This window comes from Physeter macrocephalus, chromosome 11, assembly GCF_002837175.3.
Source record: "Physeter macrocephalus isolate SW-GA chromosome 11, ASM283717v5, whole genome shotgun sequence".
Classification (NCBI taxonomy): domain Eukaryota; kingdom Metazoa; phylum Chordata; class Mammalia; order Artiodactyla; family Physeteridae; genus Physeter; species Physeter macrocephalus.
Window position 1 is genome coordinate 117,089,887 of NC_041224.1, and position 21,953 is coordinate 117,111,839.

Below are 21,953 nucleotides of genomic sequence, written 5' to 3' on the forward strand. Positions count from 1 at the left end.
TCTCCCACCTCCCCCTTTCAATCCCCCCTTTCTCTTTAGAGAAAGACTGTCCATTTTAATAACAGCTTGGCCACCAAGATTCATACATGTAGATTAGAAAATCAGGTTGGACATCAGAAATCCTAATTTTGAAATCACAGTGACTGAACATTCAGTCACACCTTAGCATAGATAGAACACTCCAGATACAGAAAATATGTTCCGCACCACAGCAAAGACCAAGTCCAGAGTCATAATCTACATTATTACCATTCTAAGGTTAAGGATATAAAAGCTTTCTAATCTTGGGAAATTCCAACGTTTCAGTTACTATAGCAACATAAATTAAGACCTATGAAATTCATGAAATGCCTTTGGCAACCCGAATCTTATCAGTTTTACAACACACTAACCAATCTTTCAAACAATATTTATTATATGAGGAGGGCAAACAGATGGAATGCACTGTCGCCGTGGCCGGCATGACCTTTCCCCACTGGGGAGTCTAGAGCTTCCGGTAGCCCAGTTCTTGTGGGACAATGCCATAACCTTGTCAGGGATGGTAACGGTCATTTTCATCAGGCTTTAAAAACCTTACATAAGTCATCAGGAGGCTAGCAGCTGCAGAAAAGTCAGAATCAGGCATTTTCTTTGACATTAATTCTTCTCTAAAAGGGAAGGTTGTGGTAAAGCAGGTCCTTCTAAGGATGACTTTTAGCTGAGCTGTCCTACAGCCCAAAGGGCACGTGTGGAACACCCATAAGCTTTAACAGGGTTCAAAGCAAGGGAGAGGCCCCCCGGGCAGCGCCCTGTGCGGTAGCTGCCCCCTACAGAGGGATTTGTTGGCCTGTTACAAAAGGATATGTCGGAGGACAAAAACCAGACTATCTTTAGGACCATCATGTATTTCCTGCCTCATTTATTAGTTGTTAACCGTGTAGCCTTAGCCAGTTTGGAATTCTATAAGCAAACTATAGGTGTAGTGATTATTGTCATTTTAATGCTAGAAAGATGCATTGTTGGCATTCCAGCTTTTCTGTCAGCATTTGTTCTTCACCTTTCCTGGTTTTTCCTGGTCTGTAGCAGGCATATCCCAGAAGGGAAGAAGGGTGGAAGAGGTGAGGTATATTTTGAAAAAGCAATATCTACTGTAATTCAATATCATTAGATAACTTAATTTTTTGAAAACCAACAAAAAATTATTATTGCTTTCATACAACAAACTAGAGATTGTAAAGCTCTGCAACATTTTATTTGCCCAAAAGTGGGAGGTATGGTAAAAAAAAAATAATAATAACAACGATATAGAGAAATAGTTTGAGTTTCAGTCTAGGCAGGAGACTAAGTGGCTTGGGTTCTGTTGGTTCTGTCATTCGGGCAGCTCAGTCAAGCTCTTTGGCTACATGATCTGAAATTGGAGAAGCTAATTTCTTAAATATTGACAGAACATTCATTCATTATTTTGACAAATGTTTATTGAACTCCTAATATGGAGCTTGTGCAAGATCCTAAACTCATCTTCGAACAACAAAAAGTCCCTGCCAACTGCTAACAAACGGGGGGAAAGAGACCATAATAAGTAAACAAATAAAGAAGGTGATTTCAGAGAGCGATGAAGGCTAAAACAACAGTAGCTAACATTTGTGCGCACTACAATATGCTGAGCCTGGGACAGCTTATGTGTATTAGTCCTCATGACAATCCAAGAGGAAAGCGTTTTCATTGTTTCCATTTTACAGACGAAGAAACTAAGGCTGGAGAGGTTAATTACACACCCAAGTTCACACACTAAAGGGACAGAGCTGGGGTTTGAACTCGGGGAGTCTGGCTCCATGTCCCCTGCACTTAACCACTAGGCCACACTATTAGGCAGAGAGTGAAGCAAGGTAATGTGAGGGAGTGGCTGGTGGGGACCACTTTAGACAGGGTCACAGAAGGTCTCCCTGAGGAGGTGACACGTCACCTATGAGAGGTGAATGAAAAGGGACTCCCATGAAAACATAAATGGAAGAAGAGTGTTTCTGGAGCTCCTCTGGTTTAGGATTAAGACACCTTGCTCTAAGAAGGGAAACAAAATATTAAAAAGCATAACCTTGAACATCCAGGATTAGAAGAGATTTAGAAGCTGTTCAAGTTTCCATCAAATTATATAATGTTAAAGTGATCATACTCCTCTGACAGTACCTCTTTCTCAAGATATCCTGAAAGTCTCTATCCAATGCTTACTTTCCTCCCCAGAACTGCTAACATGAGAGTTGATTCATCCACTGTTCCCCCAATAAGATGAATCATTCAACAGACCCAGCTCTCCCCTCCTCCTCCACAGTGAACTTCCCTCATTAATTAACCTTGTCTGGAAGTTAGTGGAAGAGCTGATGAGAAGCCGTGACATGACACAGCTGAATAACATCCCTATTTATCTGTTCATTCTCAGTAAATAAATCTAACAGCTTATAAAACATTCAAATAAAACTGGTAATCACCCCACCACCACACAATAAACACAAATAAAAAGAAACAGAGATGATAATTTCTCCATACTCCCAATATTCTCCCTAATTTATTACCACTGTTTGCTTCTTTCTTTTCCCTTAGTTAAAGATTCAAGATGTTAAGCCTTGCTCAGTGCACGTCACTATATTTCTCTCCATTTTTTTCTGTGCCCTTGGCACATGGGCTGTTCTCACTTTCTCCATCACTTTTTAGTGTTATCATTGTTGTCCCTGACAGTAATAATAGTAGCAGAAGTACCACTTGTTGAACATTGGCAGGCACCGTACCGCCTTATACTTATTTTGTCTAATCCCCACAACTTTATACAAAAACTTCCTCTGTGCCGGGCATTGTTCAAGCTTTATGTTCTATTATTATGCCCATTTTGCAGGTGGTAAAACTGAGGCTTTCAAAGTTTCAATACTTTGCCTATATTCATTCTTACAGCTCTTAAGTAGCTACTGAGGAGCCAGGATTGATCCAGGCATTTAGGTTCCAGAGTCTGCCCTGTTCACTCCTCTCTTTCAATGCTTAATGGATTAAGTCCAAAGAAGCACTCAGCACAAACTGCACCTCAGCAAAGGAAAAATTAATCTAAGTTTTTAAAAGAAAACCCTCTTGCCTGATTAAGACCTTCCCTTGGTGGCTCAGCATATTCTACAGCACTAGTGTACAGAGATTTACGTTCCTTCCTAGGGTATATGATACCTACTCAGATACCCAGGACCAAGAATTCTAGCCAAAGAAGTGCCAGTCTGGATCTGCTAATTCAGGTAGAGAGTGGGATATAAATTGGCATTGCTTCCACACCCCAGGCCTCAGGAAAGTCACCCTCTCTCCTCCGATGAAGTTTCCCAGCTGTGAGCTGACATTCCTTGTCTCTGTCCCCATTTGCTTTGAAATCCACAGTGGTGCATTAGCTGGACCAGCCACTTTTTAAGCCTCAGGGGCTTCCTTGTTTAGGTCTCATTGCTGGCCACATATCTTAACAGGCCTCTTCCTTTCAGTTGCACCGCATCAATATTCTGCCTTCTTGATTAGGTCTAGGTCTGCGGGAACTTCTTAGGTATAGCACAGGGGACAAAAGGAGATAATGTAATCAGGGAAATTAGAGAAGGAAAGACTTATAGGGTCGCCTCCTTACCTCTTGTCTTTGGAGGATACTTTCCTTTGGGGTGGTACTGTCCATTTTATAACTTATTCTGAAATTCCCACCGGCACCACTGTGATTTCTAGAGTATTTATCCACACGCATGGTGATGTCCTACCTCTCAAGGTATGGTAGAACATCCTCGACTGGGGAACACAGACAGAGAGAGAATCTCTGTTATGTTTATACAGTGCTGAGAATGACTCCTTGAAAATCCTCAAGTTCCGGGAGTTCCTGCTCTGACACATACAAACAGATTACTAAGGGGGGATGGGGGAGCTCCAGATACTTAAAAATAAACAGTCCCCCATCTGGGATGATTTGGCTATGGATTTGCCTGTAGCTACGTGTTGAGCTAAATGATTTCTGAAATCTATCCAACCTCCTTATGGTATAAAGAGTCAAAGTATAAATAATAATAGAGAAAATACTGTGTAGGTCTGCTAGTTTATTCAGGCTGCTGATATAATTCAGCTTTTAGAATCTCTGTCGATATCTAAACATGAGGTAACAAAAGCAAAAAATTAGAGGGTGCTAATTAGCTAAAGGCAATTCTTTTGTCTTTTCTAAGCCCACAAACGTGAACATCTTTTAAATCTTCTCTTGTTCATTTTTTTCAATTCATGGTTGTATCCACTCTGTAGAGTAAGGCACTTCCATAATTTTAACAGTGATTTGTTTTCTTTGGGGTGTCATAGATGCCTTTAAGGATTTGATGAAACCTGTAGCACCTCTCCCAAGGTAAATGCATTTTCCATCAGGAAGTTCTTGAATCCCTGAAGTGTATCCAGTGATTTCAGGTTACAAAACCCGATTTAATATGATGATATCTTTGGCACTTACTAAGAAATCAAGTTAGTGCATCTTCCAGAATTTATTTCACCAATATCACAGTAGTCCTTTCCTTCCTCCACATTTCTCCCTCCCTTTTGCCCATTTAGTGTTAATAATACATATTGAAGTCCTGTGACAAAAGACATCAGCTCCTAGATTACAAAAGGGCAAAGTGAAGATTTACGTTTTGATCCCCACGTGCACATAATCTTCTGAAAAAGTATTTCTCAGAAAATATTTTTTATAAAAAGAATACCGACTATTAAAAGATTTTATCTGTGGTTGAGAATTTTCTGTGGCACATGGTCCTCCTTTGTTTCCTGGCCGCGTCACTAGGATTTCCAAAGTCAAAATCACAGCTAGGTCAATTTTAGAGTTGAAGGCTTTTCATATGCAAACGTGTTCCTGATTGAATGTGTATACTGACAAGACTCACGATGATAGCAGACTAGAAGGGAATTACTACTGTTTCAACCATCTGGGATTTTAGTTCTTGGTTTAATTCTTATTAAACCAAGTCTGTAATACTAAGATATCAACCCCTCCCTCTTGATCACCTGCCACTTTACTGTGCTGCCAGAGTTGGTTGTATCCACCCGCTTCTATCGCCATTCCTCCAGTTTAATGCCTTTTTCTGGATCTGTTGTGAGAAATTCCCAAATTACCTCCCAGCAGATTTACTTCTCCATTCTACCGTGAATTCTGCTCCACGGAATAGCTTCCCAAAGTCTCAGTGATCATTTACTTCTCTGCTCCTGAGTCTTCAATGGTTCACAGTGCCAACATATTCAAGAATTTGGTCCTTGGCTACCACCATCTCCATCATTCTTTTTTGGAACTCTTAGGACTGATGCTCTAATAAAATCAGCCCAATCATCTTTCCTGAAATACATCTGCATACTCACACTGCTGTGCTTTTGGCCATGATATTTTTTTTCCTAAAATGCCTTTCTGCCACACTTCCACCTGGAAAACTCTTACTCAACCAGTATGGCACCACTCAAATATCACTTGTTTTTTGCATCTTCCCCAATGCACCTGTCCCTTCTCCTCTGTGCTAAAATAGCATTTTTAGTTTTTACTTAAGCTCTCTGTGCCTTGGTTTTCTCACCTGTAGATAAAACTATTATTCGTATGTAACCCAAAGAATCTTGCTACAGATCAAATGAGATAACACAGTCTAGCTATTTTCTCTCCATTTTATGAAGCATTTTTATATAACCTCATATGAACCTCCCAATAATTCTTTTAGGTAATTGTCTCTGTTTCCAATCTTGAAGATGGGTAAAACTGAGCCACAGAAGTATGAATTGACTTGTCTAAAGTCACATAAATGGTAAACGGCAAAACTGAGAGAAATATCCAGATCCTCCAATTTCAAATTCCTTCTTCTTTCCCATATACTACATTGGATACTGGGTGCTTTCTTATTCTGCTTTCTTCCCTCAGCACCTAGCATAATATGCTGCATGTAGTTGCCATTCAGTAAATGTTAACTGAATTGAATTGAACTTCATGCTCTATATCTTTTTCTGAGATAACAGTGAAAATGTTGACAGTACGGAGCCCTATAACATATCACTACAGAACCTGCTAACTGACATCAGTGTCTTTTAGATGTGACCACTGGAGCAGCTATGCACCCAGATGACTCTACCATGATCTGGCTCCCATTCCTCCATCTTGCCTGCTACAATATCATTACTCTGTACCAGTGTACCTTATGAAAATCAGAATATATCACATCTACAGCATTCCCTTGAGCCATCAGTTGAGAATTCCTTTCAGAAAACAAAAAATAGTCATCTTACCATCACTTATTCATCAGGATTTCATATTGGCATCTGGCGATCACCACTTTATTTCTATTAAATCATCTTTCAAGACTTTTTTTCTGGATATTAACATTTCGAGGCTCTATGTCTCTGAAAACTAGAGCGATATTCAATAATATCCTGCATTCTGGCACAACTCCGTGATTTGTTAAAGACTGCTAAAAATACGTGGTGTTGTTATGGGAAGGCTGGTTCTTTCTTTGCCCAAGAGGGTAACTGTATGCAGTGAGTTTTAACTGTATCAGGAGAAGTTTAGCTTGGAGCTATGACCAGCACTAATGTAGGGGACAATGGGGAGGTGGTCCTTCTCTGGAGATTTCTAAGAGCATACACGAAACTCATCACTTAGGAGTCTTTCCTCATAGACAAGTGTGGACAGATTAGATGCCATCTGGATGTTTCTCCAGTCTGAGATTGAGAAATGTTCCAGGTGTCCGGACATATCAGTGCTTCTCCTGAAGCCTTTGCTTCAGCTTTGTGTTGTCTTGAAATGACGACTATGGTATTCCAAGCTTCACAAAATATAACTGTCTTGTCAAATCAATAGATGAATTTTCAGAGAAGACCAAAAATTCTGTCAACCCATTCAGGCTTTCTAAGACTACATATATATATTGCCTTTCAATCCTCAACCCAGACACCCAGAATAAATTGAAGGAGAAAAAAACTTCCAGGGTAGAACTTACAGGCAGAGGTTATCCTGATGAAAAATGCAAATAGAGGAGAGAACCAATAAAATCAAGTTTCCTTTTAGTCCCTGCTCACCTCTGCACAATTGTCCATTACAATGTGGTTTCCAGTGTCATTTTAAATATACCTGACATCGTTTCTGACCTTAAAGAATTCATTTCCCATTACCAAGACGTGACAGTAGTTCTAGCTTGGGCTATGTCATTTCTGCCGGGACTAATCAGCTAGCTATTTTACCAACTAGAGGCATAATCACTAGCCATTCTATGAAGTCTCTGTAAACTCTGTGTCAGTAACTGCCACCCAAGTATGTTGCTAACTTACAGGTACCTCATTTTCCGTTGTACAGATTTTAGAAAGCAGGTGGACGAACAAGAGCATCCCCTCTTTGACTAATTCTAGATCTTTTCAGTTTGGCTTTCTGAGTCTTTGCTAGCTAAGAATAATGAAAATGACAATCCCTTTGAAAATGACATCAATGATGCAAAAATTAACAAACGTTTCTGTATATAAAGTCATTTAACTAACGAATACCCTTCCAAAATTATCATAATGTCTTTGTAAGTATATTCCCAATCTAACAGATTTTGAAATATCATCTATTATGAGACTTGGGCCAATTAAAAAGATTTTTAAAAGAAAGAAAAAACAGACTTAAGAACAAAAAGTAAACATAAGCACCGTCCCTCGCTTTTTCAAGCCCAGCACTCTTGGATGTGCTGAGATGCCCCAACAATAGCTACAAAGGTCCACAATTTCCGTTTCCCTAAAGTAATCTCTTGATCCAGTGGTCCAAAGTAGCAGTTACCTAACTCTTTACGGAGTTCAAGGGCTTCCAGATATGTTACCTTGTCTGACCCTCGTTACCTCAAAACTATCTCACTGAAGAGTGATTAACCACATGGGCTGTGACATCAAACAGCCCAAAATTTGGACTTGGTCCTGCCTTTCCTGACTCAATGATTTTAAGTATATCGTTTAACCTCTTTAAGCATCTATTTCCTCTCCTGTAAAGTGAGAGTACCAATGGAACCTCCTTCATAAGACTATTGTGAAATAAAGTGGGTAGTGCAGATACAGTCAGTTCTACCACAATGCCTGGTCCATGGTGAGCACACAATACATGTTCATATGTGAAGTTTCATGTTTATGGAACTCGTATTATGAGTTTGATAAAGGTTGATCTAGACAGTCCAAAACCTTAACTTCCACACCTCTGCACATGCACCTATAACTATGGTAAAGTAGTAATTCATCAATAATATTTGATTGTCTCCTGGAAGTTACGTGTGCTCTAGAATAATAAACGATTTCTTCTCAATATAGAAAATGCATTTATTTCTGGGAAATTTCTCCCTGCTCAAGTATCCTGAATATGGATTTGATTAGAAGATACAAAATATAACTGAAATATGTCATCTGCCCCTTTAACAAAAGAAACGCAGACCAAATGGTTTTCTTTGGAATTGATTTAGCATCATGGCAAGACTAATATAGCCCTTTAATGTAAGAAATGAAGTAGGGGCAGGGCCAATTTGTTGTTGCTGACCTCTGGAATAAATGGAGCGTCTAGGTTCCTATAAGCCCACAAGTCTCCACAGTTTGCTTAAAGCATCTACATACACATAAACTGAAACCCCTGAGGAAGGCAGACCACCACTGGTGGTGGTCTATGTATGATACTCTCAGGAGTATCATACATAGCATTCCAGAGAAGATTTGGTTGACTCATTCCAAGTACAGAAAAAGAGCCAGGATCCTGGAGTTCCTATCTTCTCATGTAGTGACTTCCTAGGGGACGAGGGACTAATCTCATTTTTCTATCTCTCTGTGAATGCCCTCCACGATCAGACTAAAAGAATGGCCTCATTGCAAAGTGCTTTGAGTTACAAGACTGATTTAAACAAGAGTCATCTCTGCAATCAGTTCTCAACCCTCTGTAGTAATATTCAAGAGAGAGACTTTGGCCTGCCGCCTTAACTGCGTGCGTGCGTGCGTGCGTGCGTGCGTGTGTGTGTGTATTTAATCTGAACTATCAGTGGGCAGTGGATATTTCTAAGTTGCCATGTTGGAAACACTGCTTTCAGCTTATTTCTGGCAATGGTCTACGGAAGCAATCCATATAAGTTATTGTTTGACTGGTAGCAGTATTTACACCTCCTTTTCACCAGGGCTTTTGGACCTGCTTTTTATTCTCCCTGGAGTATATATTGCCCTCAGATATACCCATGGGTCACAACTGAATTTCTTGTAGCTTTCTGCTCAGATGTCACTTCCCTCACCACCTCCTATAAAATAGCTCAAGACACCCTCTGTCCCCCATCATCTGCTTTATCCTGCTGCCTTACTGTTCTTCATAGCACTTACAATCTAACATAATATCTTAAATTTGTCTGTATATAATTTTTCTCCCCCATGACAGTGTAAGCTGAAGCTCCTAGAATAGTTTCAGTCCCATAGTAGAAATTCAATAAACATTTTTTTTAAAAAAGAAGGAATTTATAAATACTGGACATCATCTGTACTAACTAAGGCCAGAATATATTCCTTTCTTGGGTCAATATTCCTGTCCTTTAAGGGGGATATAGAGATGAGAATATTCATCCAATAGAATTATATAATTTTTTAGTTTCCAGGCCCTATTGCTAAGTAAGATAAATTGAAGTTTTCTTCAATTTCCTTTTAAAAAACCTTCACTAATGGTTGACATATTCTATGACATATTTTTCATGCTACCATATGCAGTTTTTTGAAAATCAACATGCATTTAACTTGTACCCCACTTATACCCAATTCTAGTGTCTAGAACTCTGGAAGTACAATCAAGAGTCACTTGATTATTACTTGGTAGTTCTGAATATATTTAACAGTTCTCAACAGCTCCTTGTTAAATGTCCTTCAAACTCATGACTCCTTGTAGAAGTCATGAAAACAGAGTGGCTTAATAGGGGCACACCTGGTGAGGGGATTCAGAAAATTTCATCCTGTTACCAGCACATTGCTGCTTACTTGCGATGCAACATTGGACAAGCAGCCTGGTTACTCTGGGCTTCTGTTTCCTTGCTAGAAATGAAACAACGATATGACTTGCCTTCAGTGTTCTTTAGTCATTTGATGGTTGAGATTACTTCCTCCCTAGAGTATGCTCTCTACATTAGGGTGAAAGCCCCTCTGGGATACTCAGGGCGGGGATGGAAATAGAGGATCTGCCTAATAGGAGCAGCCCCTGACTCCTGGGAAGAGAGAGCTTAAGGCCTGCCAGGAAGTTCCAACAAAGGCCACACAGTTACCAAGAGCTGCCATATTGCCTCGTGGGCAGTGCTGGTTTGAGAAATAATTCCGGCAAACATTTGACCAAATCACTGCAGCAAGGGAGAAGAGGTCTGGGGAGGATTTTGTAATCCTTAGGGAGAGCTCAATCAACGTTGTACCTTGTCCTATGGATAGACTAGACCCTGAGGAATCAATCTAGATCCCAAATTGAGGGCAAAAATAAGATGATAATTTGATAGTAATACTCTCTTGCCTTATTCCATGAGCAGTGACAAATTTCTTTTCCTTACTCGCTTTAACGCAATATGTACTCTTTTAATGCCAAATAACAGACAATATCATGTTCTTATTAAATTTATCTCTTTTCCCCTTTAATTTTTTTGCAGTTGGCTTATTGTTGTCTGAAATAGTTATGTTCCCAGTTGAAGGGAAACGCATCTTTTAACCTGACTGGAATAGCCCTAGAGACAGTTAAGTCCTTGAGTTCTTTAAGGATAAGTGGAGTTAACGATATCATAAGTGTCAAACCCCTCAAAGAAAGGTAGCATAGAAATGTAAAATATTCTTATTCTTAAATTGTTATTTTGTAATAAACTACTATCTTCTCTCTGAAATGCATCTTTTCTCTCTGTGCACTGGAAAGATCAGGAGAGTGGTACAGTTTGCCTAAGGACCCAGATCCCAAGCATCTCGGCACAGTGGAGGAACCTTAAGTTATGTGGACTTTACCTCTAGGACACAAAAGTGGTGGTGCCTAATACTTCCCTGTCCTCAAGCCCTCAGCCCTGTTAGATCAACCACAGTGAATTAGTGCCCAGAAGTCAACATGGATGGGCAGCAAGACAGTCAGTAGGTGAAAAGGGAATGAAGCCCAGAACCAGCAGGCCATACTATCACCGTGCCATAGAGGGAAACAGAATCCAAAGCCTGGAGAGGCCCCTCGTCCAAACTTCCTCCCCAGACAGTGGTTCTCCCCTTGGGGAAAGCATCAGTGGAGGTGCCACAGAGCCCATGACACATTTTGACCCCTAAAGGATCTTTTTCTTCCCGCATACATAAATCACACCTCCTAACCATGCCATCCAGTCCTGAAAATGTTACAAGGCTAGTGCTCTGCTAGTGAGAATTCATAGGCACCTGCTCTTGATATTCTTCCTACTTAGAATAATTTTCACACAGCCATGATATTGCCAAATGACTCTGTTCAGAGTTCCAAATGGTAAGGCTCAAACGAGAAGTGATATGTTGGGTGTTTGGATTGTAATGATTTCAGCTCTTCCTCTGTTTTTACAGCATCATTAGTAATCTGTCACTCTAATAATAATAATTCCCTTTTGACATCATGGAGGTAAGAAGAAATCATCACTGACATCAAAAATGAGGTGATATTTCAGAAGTACTATTTTACCAAAGATAAAATGGAAAGCCCTATTACTCCCCATGCCTTTAAAGAAAGCTGAACAAGGCATAGGCTGGCCCTAGAGCTTATCTACTTGAGTTCCCTCCAGACTGATATGAAATAACTAATTTTAATTGTTCCAACCAGAGTTTCAGAATATGGTTTCCCCCAAAGTTTTCCATCTATGTAATGGAAACAATTTCAAAAACAAGCTTTATCCATCCATAATAAACTGGGGAATCAAAAGTAAAGTCTATTGTAACTAAGAACAATTTATAATTTTCATTCTTTAGCATCACCTTTTGTTCCAGGTATTTAGGAATTGATTTCACTCAGTCATACAGTCAATACTGATTGTGTACCTGTTGTGTATTACACACTGTACTGGGTACTAGGAAAACAAAGATGGATAAAAGAGAGTCCTTGGTCCAGAGAACAGAGTCTAGACTTATGCAGGCACACAAAGAAATGGCTAAGACAATAATACAATATGTGCTGTAATAGAGATCTGTTCAAAGGCAATGCAAGGAAGTACAGATGGTCCCTGACTTATGATGGTTTGACTTATGAATTTTCAACTTTACAATGGCACAAGAGTGATAGACATTCAGTAGAAACTATATTTCAGATTTCAAATTTTGATCTTTTCCTGGACTAGCAATATGTAATGCAATAGTCTCACTGATGCTGGGCAGCTGCAGCCCTGTGATCATGAGGTTAAACAGCTGATACACTTCAACCATTCTGTACCCATTCTCTTTTTCACTTTCAGTACAGTATTCAATAAATTACATGAGGTTTTCAATGCTTTCTTTAAAAATAGACTTTGTGGGCTTCCCCGGTGGCGCAATAGTTAAGAATCCGCCTGCCAATGCAGGGAACATGGGTTCGAGCCCTGGTCTGGGAAGATCCCACATGCCGCAGAGCAACTAAGCCCGTGCGCCACAACTACTGAGCCTGCACTCAAAAGCCTGCGAGCCACAACTACTGAGCCCATGTGCTGCAACTACTGAAGCCTGAGTGCCTAGAGCCCGTGCTCCACGACGATCCCACATGCCGCAGAGCAACTAAGCCCGTGCGCCACAACTACTGAGCCTGCACTCAAAAGCCTGCGAGCCACAACTACTGAGCCCATGTGCTGCAACTACTGAAGCCTGAGTGCCTAGAGCCCGTGCTCCACGACAAGAGAAGCCACCGCAACGAGAAGCCCACGCACCGCAAAAAAGAGTAGCCCCTGCTCGCCACAACTAGAGAAAGCCCATGCACAGCAACAAAGGCCCAATGCAGCCAAAAATAAATAAAAATAAAAATTAAAAAATCTGTAAAAAAAAATAAAAAAATAAAGTGAAATTAGCTTTAAGAAAAAAATAGACTTTGTGTTAGATGATTTTCGTAAGTCCAAGAAGATCTGTAAATGATTATGTCTGGTGGAAGAGGAGAGAGTCTCAAAGAGAACATGATTTTAGCCAGCTCATAAAGGATAGACATACCCTAAAGAGATATTAGGGAAGGAACTCTACACAGATGGAATAGTATCAGCAAAGAGATGAAGGCATCAAGTGCATTGAGCAGCAGGAAATCTGGTCCTCAAGGGAATCAGGAGTGAAAACATCTAATCTGACTCAGCAAATGTAGATGGGAGTAGAAGTCTCTATTTAATGAAGAAGTCTTTATTGTATTTATTTAGTACAATACCAGCCCAATAGGCTAATCAGTGTTCAGGATAACAAGAATGAAGGGTAAGACTGTTTCATTCTAACTAAACCTTTTGCTTTCATTGTAAGAAAAAGATCACTATTTTCCGAAAAGGAGACCAAGAAGATTGTTCTCAGCCCCTAGGATAAGAGAATAACTATGCGGATTTAAGTCATTGAATAATTCCCTTTGGAATTTTCTCAGCGTATTTTTCCTTCCATCATTCTGCCCTATATGGAGGACAGGGATTTCCTCCCCTCAACCCCCCCCTTGAATCTTAGATGCTGGTATAAATAGATATTCTGAAAGCAGAAATATGATTTTCCTAGAACCAGTAACTCAAGAAAAAAACCTAAATTCTTTATGCATTGAAATCTTGGATTGCAAAATGAACCAGAAAAGGAAGACTCACACAGACCTCAGTCACCCAACTACTTGGTCTGTACACTGTTAGGTATCTAGATTCTGGGAAATGTCTGGGTACTTGGCACAATATAAGCAAAGCCTACATTTCAGGCAGCCTAAGGTTTCTCTTATATACACCATTTACTAAAACCCCTGGCTTTAAGGATGACAACATTTTTCTCATTAAAAAATAATTGTTTGTTCATCAACTCATTTACTTCGAATGCTGGTTAGCTATCCAGCCTTTGTAGTAATTGTAGCAACCTTTATAAACAGTATTATCTGAGCACCCAGTCCCTTTGTTCCAGAAAGATCTCTGCATGTCAGATCAGTTGCAATTCATCTGCAATTAAACGACTGTTCTCAAATGAACAGCAACCAATGACATAAAATCTGAATGTGATAACCACGCAAATATTCAATATTTTAAGTGATATTTTAAAAAATCAAATACAGTATGTAGCTATTGGATTTTCACTACGAGCATATTTTCGCCTTCTCTCTTCTCCCTCTCCCCAGAAAATAAAATTTTATATTCCTGGATTGAATGCCTAATTACTTTTTTAAAAACAAACATTCAAAAATAGAAAGAAGAAAATCACTTTTGCTCTATTTTTGCAGTGTCTGCGTAGGCTTTATCTTGATATCAAAGATAATACAAAACTTCGGTGCTGTGTGTTGCAGATCATTAGTTGAGTTGCTTTTTAACTGCTTGATTTTATTTATTTTTCTTTCTCAAACATCTTTTTCTTCTCTGAATAATCAATGCTCTCGATTGCTCTCAAATGCATCTACTTCTGTCACTGCAAAGCTAGTGTAACCCCATGGAGTACCCTCCCAAACCATGCAGGAGCCATTTAAGAGGAGATCTTTTTGTTTAAGTCAGCTCTCAGGATAGAAGGGGAAATCACATCCCCAGTTGGCTCCTGACTTTTTCATTATCAGATGCAGAGGCTAGAAAAGAGAACTGGACAAAAAATGGGTTTGGGTGTGTGTTTGGTTTTTTGGCGTGTGCTAAAGCCACACAGAGCTGACGCACAATAAACAAATATGCATTAGGGGTTGTTTTCAGTCACTTTATAGACATATGCATTCATAAATTTTGTTACGGTTGTAAGAAGCCAACTTTGATGGGACCAAACTCACAGAGGAGTTTGATCACTTTCGATCACTGGAGCAACCAGAGTCTAACTTTACGTTGACAATTTATCAGCTCCTCTCCATCGAGGAAAATTGGTTTTTAGTGCTTGCCTATTAGCAATCACATGCATAATATGAAATTGAGTTCTGGGGAGGACGGCCTGCCATCTGTCTTTCTGATATTTTTTTTTTTTCAGTCTTTCACCCTCAAGTTCAACTTGCTGTGTATCAGAATGCTGTAAAACAGGATTCACCCATAAGATGGTCACTTAGCAAGAAAAATGGGCCAGATACCAATGTTATCTTAGAACTTGCAGACTCTCAAAAAGTAAAATCATTGATAACCCAATCTGTGCATTATCTTTTCAGTGCTCTTCAAATTCTGCCTGCCTCTCAAAGCCAACTTTAGTAAGGCTGGTTCTTCTTAGAGAACAGTTCATTAGTGTGCTTCGAGATGTATTAAAACACTTTTATAAAAATAAAAATTCAAAGAGAAAGTGGAATGCAACGTGAGGTTAAGGAAATGGAGCTCTAAAGGACTGGAGTGAAGAATGAAAAAGATGTATTTAGTTTCCCTTCCAAGTTCCAACATGCTAAGATTTTTATCAATAATATTGTTTTTCTGCAACAATACCTACCTCTGGGAAAATCTGCTCTGTAGCTGTCAGGATTTTACTTCTCAAAATATGCTTAAGATGATTCTGGTAAATTGATAAAAAAAAATAGTACACCCCACAATGTAAAGAATTGCTCAAAAGCCAATTCATGTGTAACGGCATTTGTGTGGCAGGGCATTTATTATGCTATAAATTCCATCACTGATTTTGGCCAGTTCAGATTGATTCTACAGTAACTGTAAGTAATGAACCTTCCAGAGCCAAAGCGGGGAGGAAAGCCGGAGGAGGAGAAATAGCCAGTACGCTTGTGGCTGTGGAAGTACAAATCATAGGCTTCATTTAGTCATGGCTCTTATCAGATTGTGCAGCCAATACCCTACAAAGCAGGAAAATATATATCCAGAAAAATCTACAGGTTCCTTGACCTGACTCCAGGAGCTATGACTGGCAGACACAAGGAGAACCCTTCTTAGGGAAAGGAAGAAATCTATTTTTCCTTGAGCCTTTGCTTGCCAAGCTTGTTCTCTCTCATCTTTTATTTTTTTTTACTTTTTTCCATCTAAAATATGGGCAGAAGTCCATCTTACAAGAGCAACAAATATGGAGCTCTCTTTTCCTAGGGAAAATTTATCCATCCCTGTAGCTTGGCCTCCCTCAGTTCCCAGGCCTGGGACTCTAGACCTTTAGCTTAGAAGAGGCTCCCAGGCATTAGGGTGTCTCTCTTGCCAGTTCAGACTTTTGCGAAGAGGAAAATTGGTTACCCTGGAGTTGATTACCGCGCCTGTAACTAAGAAACTAAGGTAACCAGTGAGATGAACAGCAGGAGAAACAGCACTCGGAGGTGCCCGGTGAACCCCCTGAGGGGGGGCGGGGAAGCTGGAGAAAGAAGGAATAAATGAGAGAAGCTGAGGCAGCAGTAATCTGTGGTGCAGTAAAGCAGTACCATCTAATATTAGAGGGTTGTTCTTTTCTTCTGATAGTCTTCAAAAGTGAGCACTAAGGAAATAGGCAGGGTGTGGGGATGGAACAGAGTGTGATGGGGGATCTTGGGTATCAGCAGAGCTAGAAGAGAGTAGAGAGAATTCGAGCAGCAGGAGCAGGGAGAGCGACATGGAAAAGGTTGACATTAAAGACCCATGTCACCTACCAGAGAGGCCAAGGAAGTCCTCCGTTCATTCTAGTTTCCTCTCCTCTCTGACCTCACTTCCAGGGAATGCTTAGGAGCAGGGGAGGAGAAAGCGGTGGGAGGAGCAGTGGGCTGGGGTCAGGCCCAGAATGTTGGCTCCAAGGTGGTAATATGAGACTAGGGAGGCCATGGCTTCAGTGGAGTGTGGACAGGCAATATGTCATGTCAATTCTAGGGTGTGTGTCCCCATCCCCATCCCACTGAATTTTCAAAAACTACAGAGGCACAAACAGACAATCCATCTCAGAGAATGACAAAGCATCCTCACTGTCCATTTGACCCCAAGAACAAATACCACAAACTCTTCTGAGATTCTTTTCCTACATTTTTTTTTTCCCGTTCCCTCTTAAGAATCATAGAATTGTAGAGCTTAAAGGTCCATAGATGTGGTGTTTGACTACTGTGAGGGAGGGCTGCCAGAAGATACCATTTGGGGCCTCCTGAAATCAGCACATTTCTCACTGGGCTATTTGTCTGGGGGTAATTATTAACTGCCATGTGACGTCTTATGTGAGAAACCAACGGTAGAGCAGGGCAAGTCTTTAGGTGTGGGCATCCAGAGTTAGACAAATGGAGGAGCCCAGAGCCAATTGCGGGGGTGGGTACTGGCCACACAAGCAGGGTACCAGGCCCAGAGTGGACACTTCCAGCTCCAAAGGAAACCTGACAAAAAGCCTCTCCCTGTATGTATCACTTGTTACTATTAGCACCATTGGAACTCACCATCAGTCACACCCCTAGCATCCCACTAGCCTATCTGGGCACAGAGTGCAGGAGAAGGTGAATGGTGTCATTGTGAAAGAGATGCAATGTCCTGCCGTGAATCCATTTTTAGAAACGAGTAGGGGATAATAATGAGTTTTGGAAAATTGTGAATTATTTTAGCTCCATTCATAGAGAAGGACTTTCTTCCAAGCTGTGCCTGATGGTTCTGCGTGAGCCATAACACTTGTGCTACTTCTAGTTTGGTTCAGTCTGTTGTTTCCAGCACTCATGTTGGAATTTGAACATATCACTTAGAAAATCAGAATTATTAAGAGTACTGAATGCTTGTGAACTTCCAGAACTGTTTGTAGTATCTTCTACAAGTCAGAGGGAGATAGAAAAATGGGTCTGTGGATAGATAGAGGGATTGTTTTATGTCTTTCCAAAATAACTAGACAATTCAGCAGGCATATTTATGATTGGTTAAGACTACCACAGAATCAAATTTGGTGGGTTGTATAAAAATTAACCATTAATTGAAGACTAAAATATTTGTACAGAAATTGATTCACACATGTCATTGGAATCCAAACTCTCTACAGCCATCAGCTATGTAATAGTCATTGTTTTTGCCCAATACAGCTATCAAACAAATTAATAAAAATTATCTATAAATTATTAAAAGCTGAAAGTAATCATCAATATAGATATGTATAAGTAGCTCTTGTATATGTCATGACTAATATCAAAAATAATCTTGTAGATGGCATTTTTGGTAACTTGGTAGCATGTACTAAGCCATGGTCTTAAAATCAACAAATGTAGGTTTTAGTCCTGGTTTTGCCATTTGGTATGTATGTGACTTTACGGAAATCATTTAGCCTCCCTGAGTCTGCTGAAAGCAAATAATAATGCCCCTTCTGAAATATCACAGAGTTACTATGAGATTAATACAACATGAGTGAAAATGTTCTGAAAACTCTTAAGTTTCTGTTAATATCCAATATTATCTTTATTGAATTATAACTGTAAAATCGAATATTTTAGCATTTCAGAAGATATTGGCTTAGCTTATGTTTATCACTAGGAATTGATCTTTTCCCCATTTTATTTCTGTTCTTGGTGCATATATTTTTGTGAAGAGAGACTGTTTTTAATAGGAGCCTACAGGGCTTCCCTGGTGGCGCAGTGGTTGAGAGTCCGCCTGCCGATTCCGGGGACGCGGGTTCGTGCCCCGGTCCGGGAAGATCCCACATGCCGCGGAGCGGCTGGGCCCGTGAGCCATGGCCGCTGGGCCTGCGCGTCCGGAGCCTGTGCTCCGCAACGGAAGAGGCCACAACAGTGAGAGGCCCGCGTACCACCACCCCCCAAAAAAAAAAAAAAAAAAAAAAGGAGCCTACAGATTACCCATTTTACTTCTGAAGAGGGCACAAGGCAGGAATTCCGTTCATAAGAGGAGGAGGAAGTGTCTGGAAATCACCGTCATGGCTCCATCCTCACAGTGGGGCCTGGGGGTTGCCTCAGGGGAAAGGATTACGGAAATGGCCATGAATCCACTGTTGATGTGATCTGGCTGCTCACCTTGGTTACTGTTGTAATTAGTTGTCTAGTGTTAATAGTAGCCAGCTATGAATTTGTTTAGTGATGGAAACCTTATATATTACTCTTTGCATTGAAATAAACTATTCAGTTACCAGAGTCAGTAATCAGTAATATCCTTTATGTTCCCTGAAAAAGAAATACGTGTGCTCTTCAGGGCTAGAATAAGCCAAACTCACTGGACATTTCCTGTAGTTCCAACAGGGTGGCTTCTTGAAGTATCTAGTTGTATTCAAGAAGTAATTAACCCCAAGAGGAATCTTACCAGCATATATTTTCTAAAGACAATTTTGTATTGAAAGTTTTCCAGGCAGAAGGGAGAACTGGACAATTCTAGACTCCTCAGATGGATCAAAACAGGAATTGAGAGTGGCAGGAGACGCAGGGTGGTCTGTGGAAAAGAGCACTGAACCTGGTGGACCATCAGAACTGTATTTTAGCTGTGTAATCACAGACACGTCATCTCTCTAGCCTCCAGATCCTTATCTATAAAATGGAAATACCGATACCTGCTCTACCTCCTTTAAGGCTACTGTAAGGATCAAAAGGTTAGGGACTTCGTGGGCTTTCACACTGTAGTTAGATGTACAGTGTCCAGGCAGCCACTCATCAGCTGAGTTCCTCCCTTGGTCTGTGTCCTGAGAGGTAGACAGAGAAATAAAAGACACACTGTGCCTCGAAGGCACAGAGAGAGACAGAGGAAGAGACAGGGGAAGAACAGTCCCAGGGAGTACATCTCTAGTGCTGACTGGGTGGCAGCAACCATGGTAGGAATTCAAAGGGAAGAGGACAACTTTGGGCTAGAGTGGCCAAAGACGAGGAAAAGAAATCTGACATAGATCTTGATGAATGAATATTATTTTCACTGGTGGAGGGGACCAGGGAAGGAATTCCTGGTCTGAGAGCTGGTGTGAGTAAAGGTCCAGAGAAGCTAAACACAAGGCAGATCAGGAGATGGTGTGCAAAGCCTTTGGAGTCTAGGGAGGAAAGTTATAGAAAATGAGGTTGTAAACATTCGGACTGAATGGTCACAAGACTTCCATGAAAGCTAAGGGGCCCAAATTTTATTCCAGAATCAATCCAGTTTCTTGAAGAGTAAGAGTAGTAATTATAATACTTTATATCTCAACGGTGCTGTGTGTTTTCAGGGTATCTTAAATGCACTGCCTCATGTGGTTCTTTTAGCAATTCTATAAGATAGGGGTGGCAAGGATGGTCATGCTCATATGAATTAGGGGAAACAGAGGCTCAGCCACGTCGTGGGATTGCTCCAAAGTTACACCACAAGGAAATGAGGGAGACCATATCATTCCTGGCCTGCTTTCCTCTGTGTAAAAATACTTTAGGAAGATGAACCTGGCAGCAAAATGCAGGATGGACCAGCGTGGGAAACAAATAAGAGAGCCCAGTTAGGAAGCTGCCCACCCAGTTGTCCACATGTAAGATTTCCACGGTCTATGTTAACAAATGGTACTTGGAATGGATGTAACATCAGGAGTAAGAGACGTGGTAAAGGAAGAATTCCTCAGCCTTGATGACTAACTGGATTTGGGAAGTGAGAAGCAGAGGATCAAAGATGAGTCCAAGAGAAGTGATGCACTCCATACTTCTAGCTTTACTGATGAAATGGAAGAGTTACTAAAAAATAGAGAGAGGTCCAAGGGTCAAGCCTGAGTGAGAGCTGAACACTAGCCTTACCCACATTTATTCTTTACCTTCAACCCAACAGGCTGCTGGCCATTCCTTTGATTCACCTTCCTATTATAGCCCTGATCACACTCTAATTAGGTATCGATAGATGGGATGTGAGCTCCTTAGTGACTGTATGGCCCCAGTGACTGGCACAGAGAAGTGCCTGATAAAGGTTATGTAAACATTGCCCATTTGAATGAATGAATAAGTGAACAAATGACTGAGTGAATGCCCTTACAGTTTTCTTCCTATAGCTCAAGTCATATGATCCTTTCTTCAAAAGTCTTCAGCGGTTCCCACCTTGTCTACAAAGTAAAGTCACCCTTCCTTTGTAGGGCATTCACAGCGTTCCACAGTCCAGCCAGCTTTCCCTGCTCCAGCCTTTCCCCAGCTGTCCTCTGTCCTCTCTCTGCACTCCTCTCAATTCCTGCACGCAAACAGCAGTTTGTACCTCTGTGCTTTGGCTTATAATAGTCCTTGGCCCTAAAGGCCAATCAAATCCTACTGGTCTGTAAACCTTCAGCTCCAGGGCTGCCTCTTCCATGAGCACCTCCCCACCGTGCCTGGTCAGGACATTCTCCCGCGGCCTCCCCTGCACTTTGCCCTTCCAGGTCTCGCTTAGGGCTGGCCTCATTTTTATCTCCCTGACAAGTCTGCTCCCGTAGGGCCTGGCAGAGTGGTGGCACCTAGTAAGGGTTCAAATAAGAAAAATGGAGAACGAGCTGCTGGGGGAAGAAGCCGATGAGCTTCACTGTCATGTTCTCTTTTAAGATTTACCCCTTTTCTACAAATTTCTCTAGGTGGTAAAGAAAATTCTTTTAAACAGTGCCTGTTTATATAAAGAAACTGCTTCCCTTTTTCTGCCTCTTAAGAGGCAGAGTGTGTTTCACATCCAGGTTTTTTTTGTTTTGTTTTGTTTTTTTAATCCCTTACTCAGCAGAGAAAGCCCACTCAAACAAAAGGAAGAAACTGACATATGTTGGATTGACAGATGTCAAGGGACACTACCATCTAATTTCCTTGTTGATTAATTTGAAGGTAATTTTCTGGTAACCCAGGCTTCCAAAAATGTACTTTAAGTGGCATGTTGGTAAAAGAAAATTAATTTCTCTGCATTAAACTTGCCAGCTTTTGAATTAATTGTGTGAGCATAGCAATCAATTAATAAATTATTAAGCAAACAAGGGAAAATCGGTCAATTAAAAATGACAAAATTGATTCCAAGGGTAGATAAACCAAAAAATTGTCATAATGCTCACTT

General features: G+C 40.7%; 1 protein-coding gene across 2 annotated transcripts in view; it reads left to right on the forward strand.

Moving 5' to 3' along the window:
* The window catches only part of NPAS3 (neuronal PAS domain protein 3), an 876,091-nt gene that overhangs the window by 811,266 nt on the left and 42,872 nt on the right, over positions 1-21,953 (forward strand). The gene's annotated exons all lie outside the window — the stretch shown is intronic.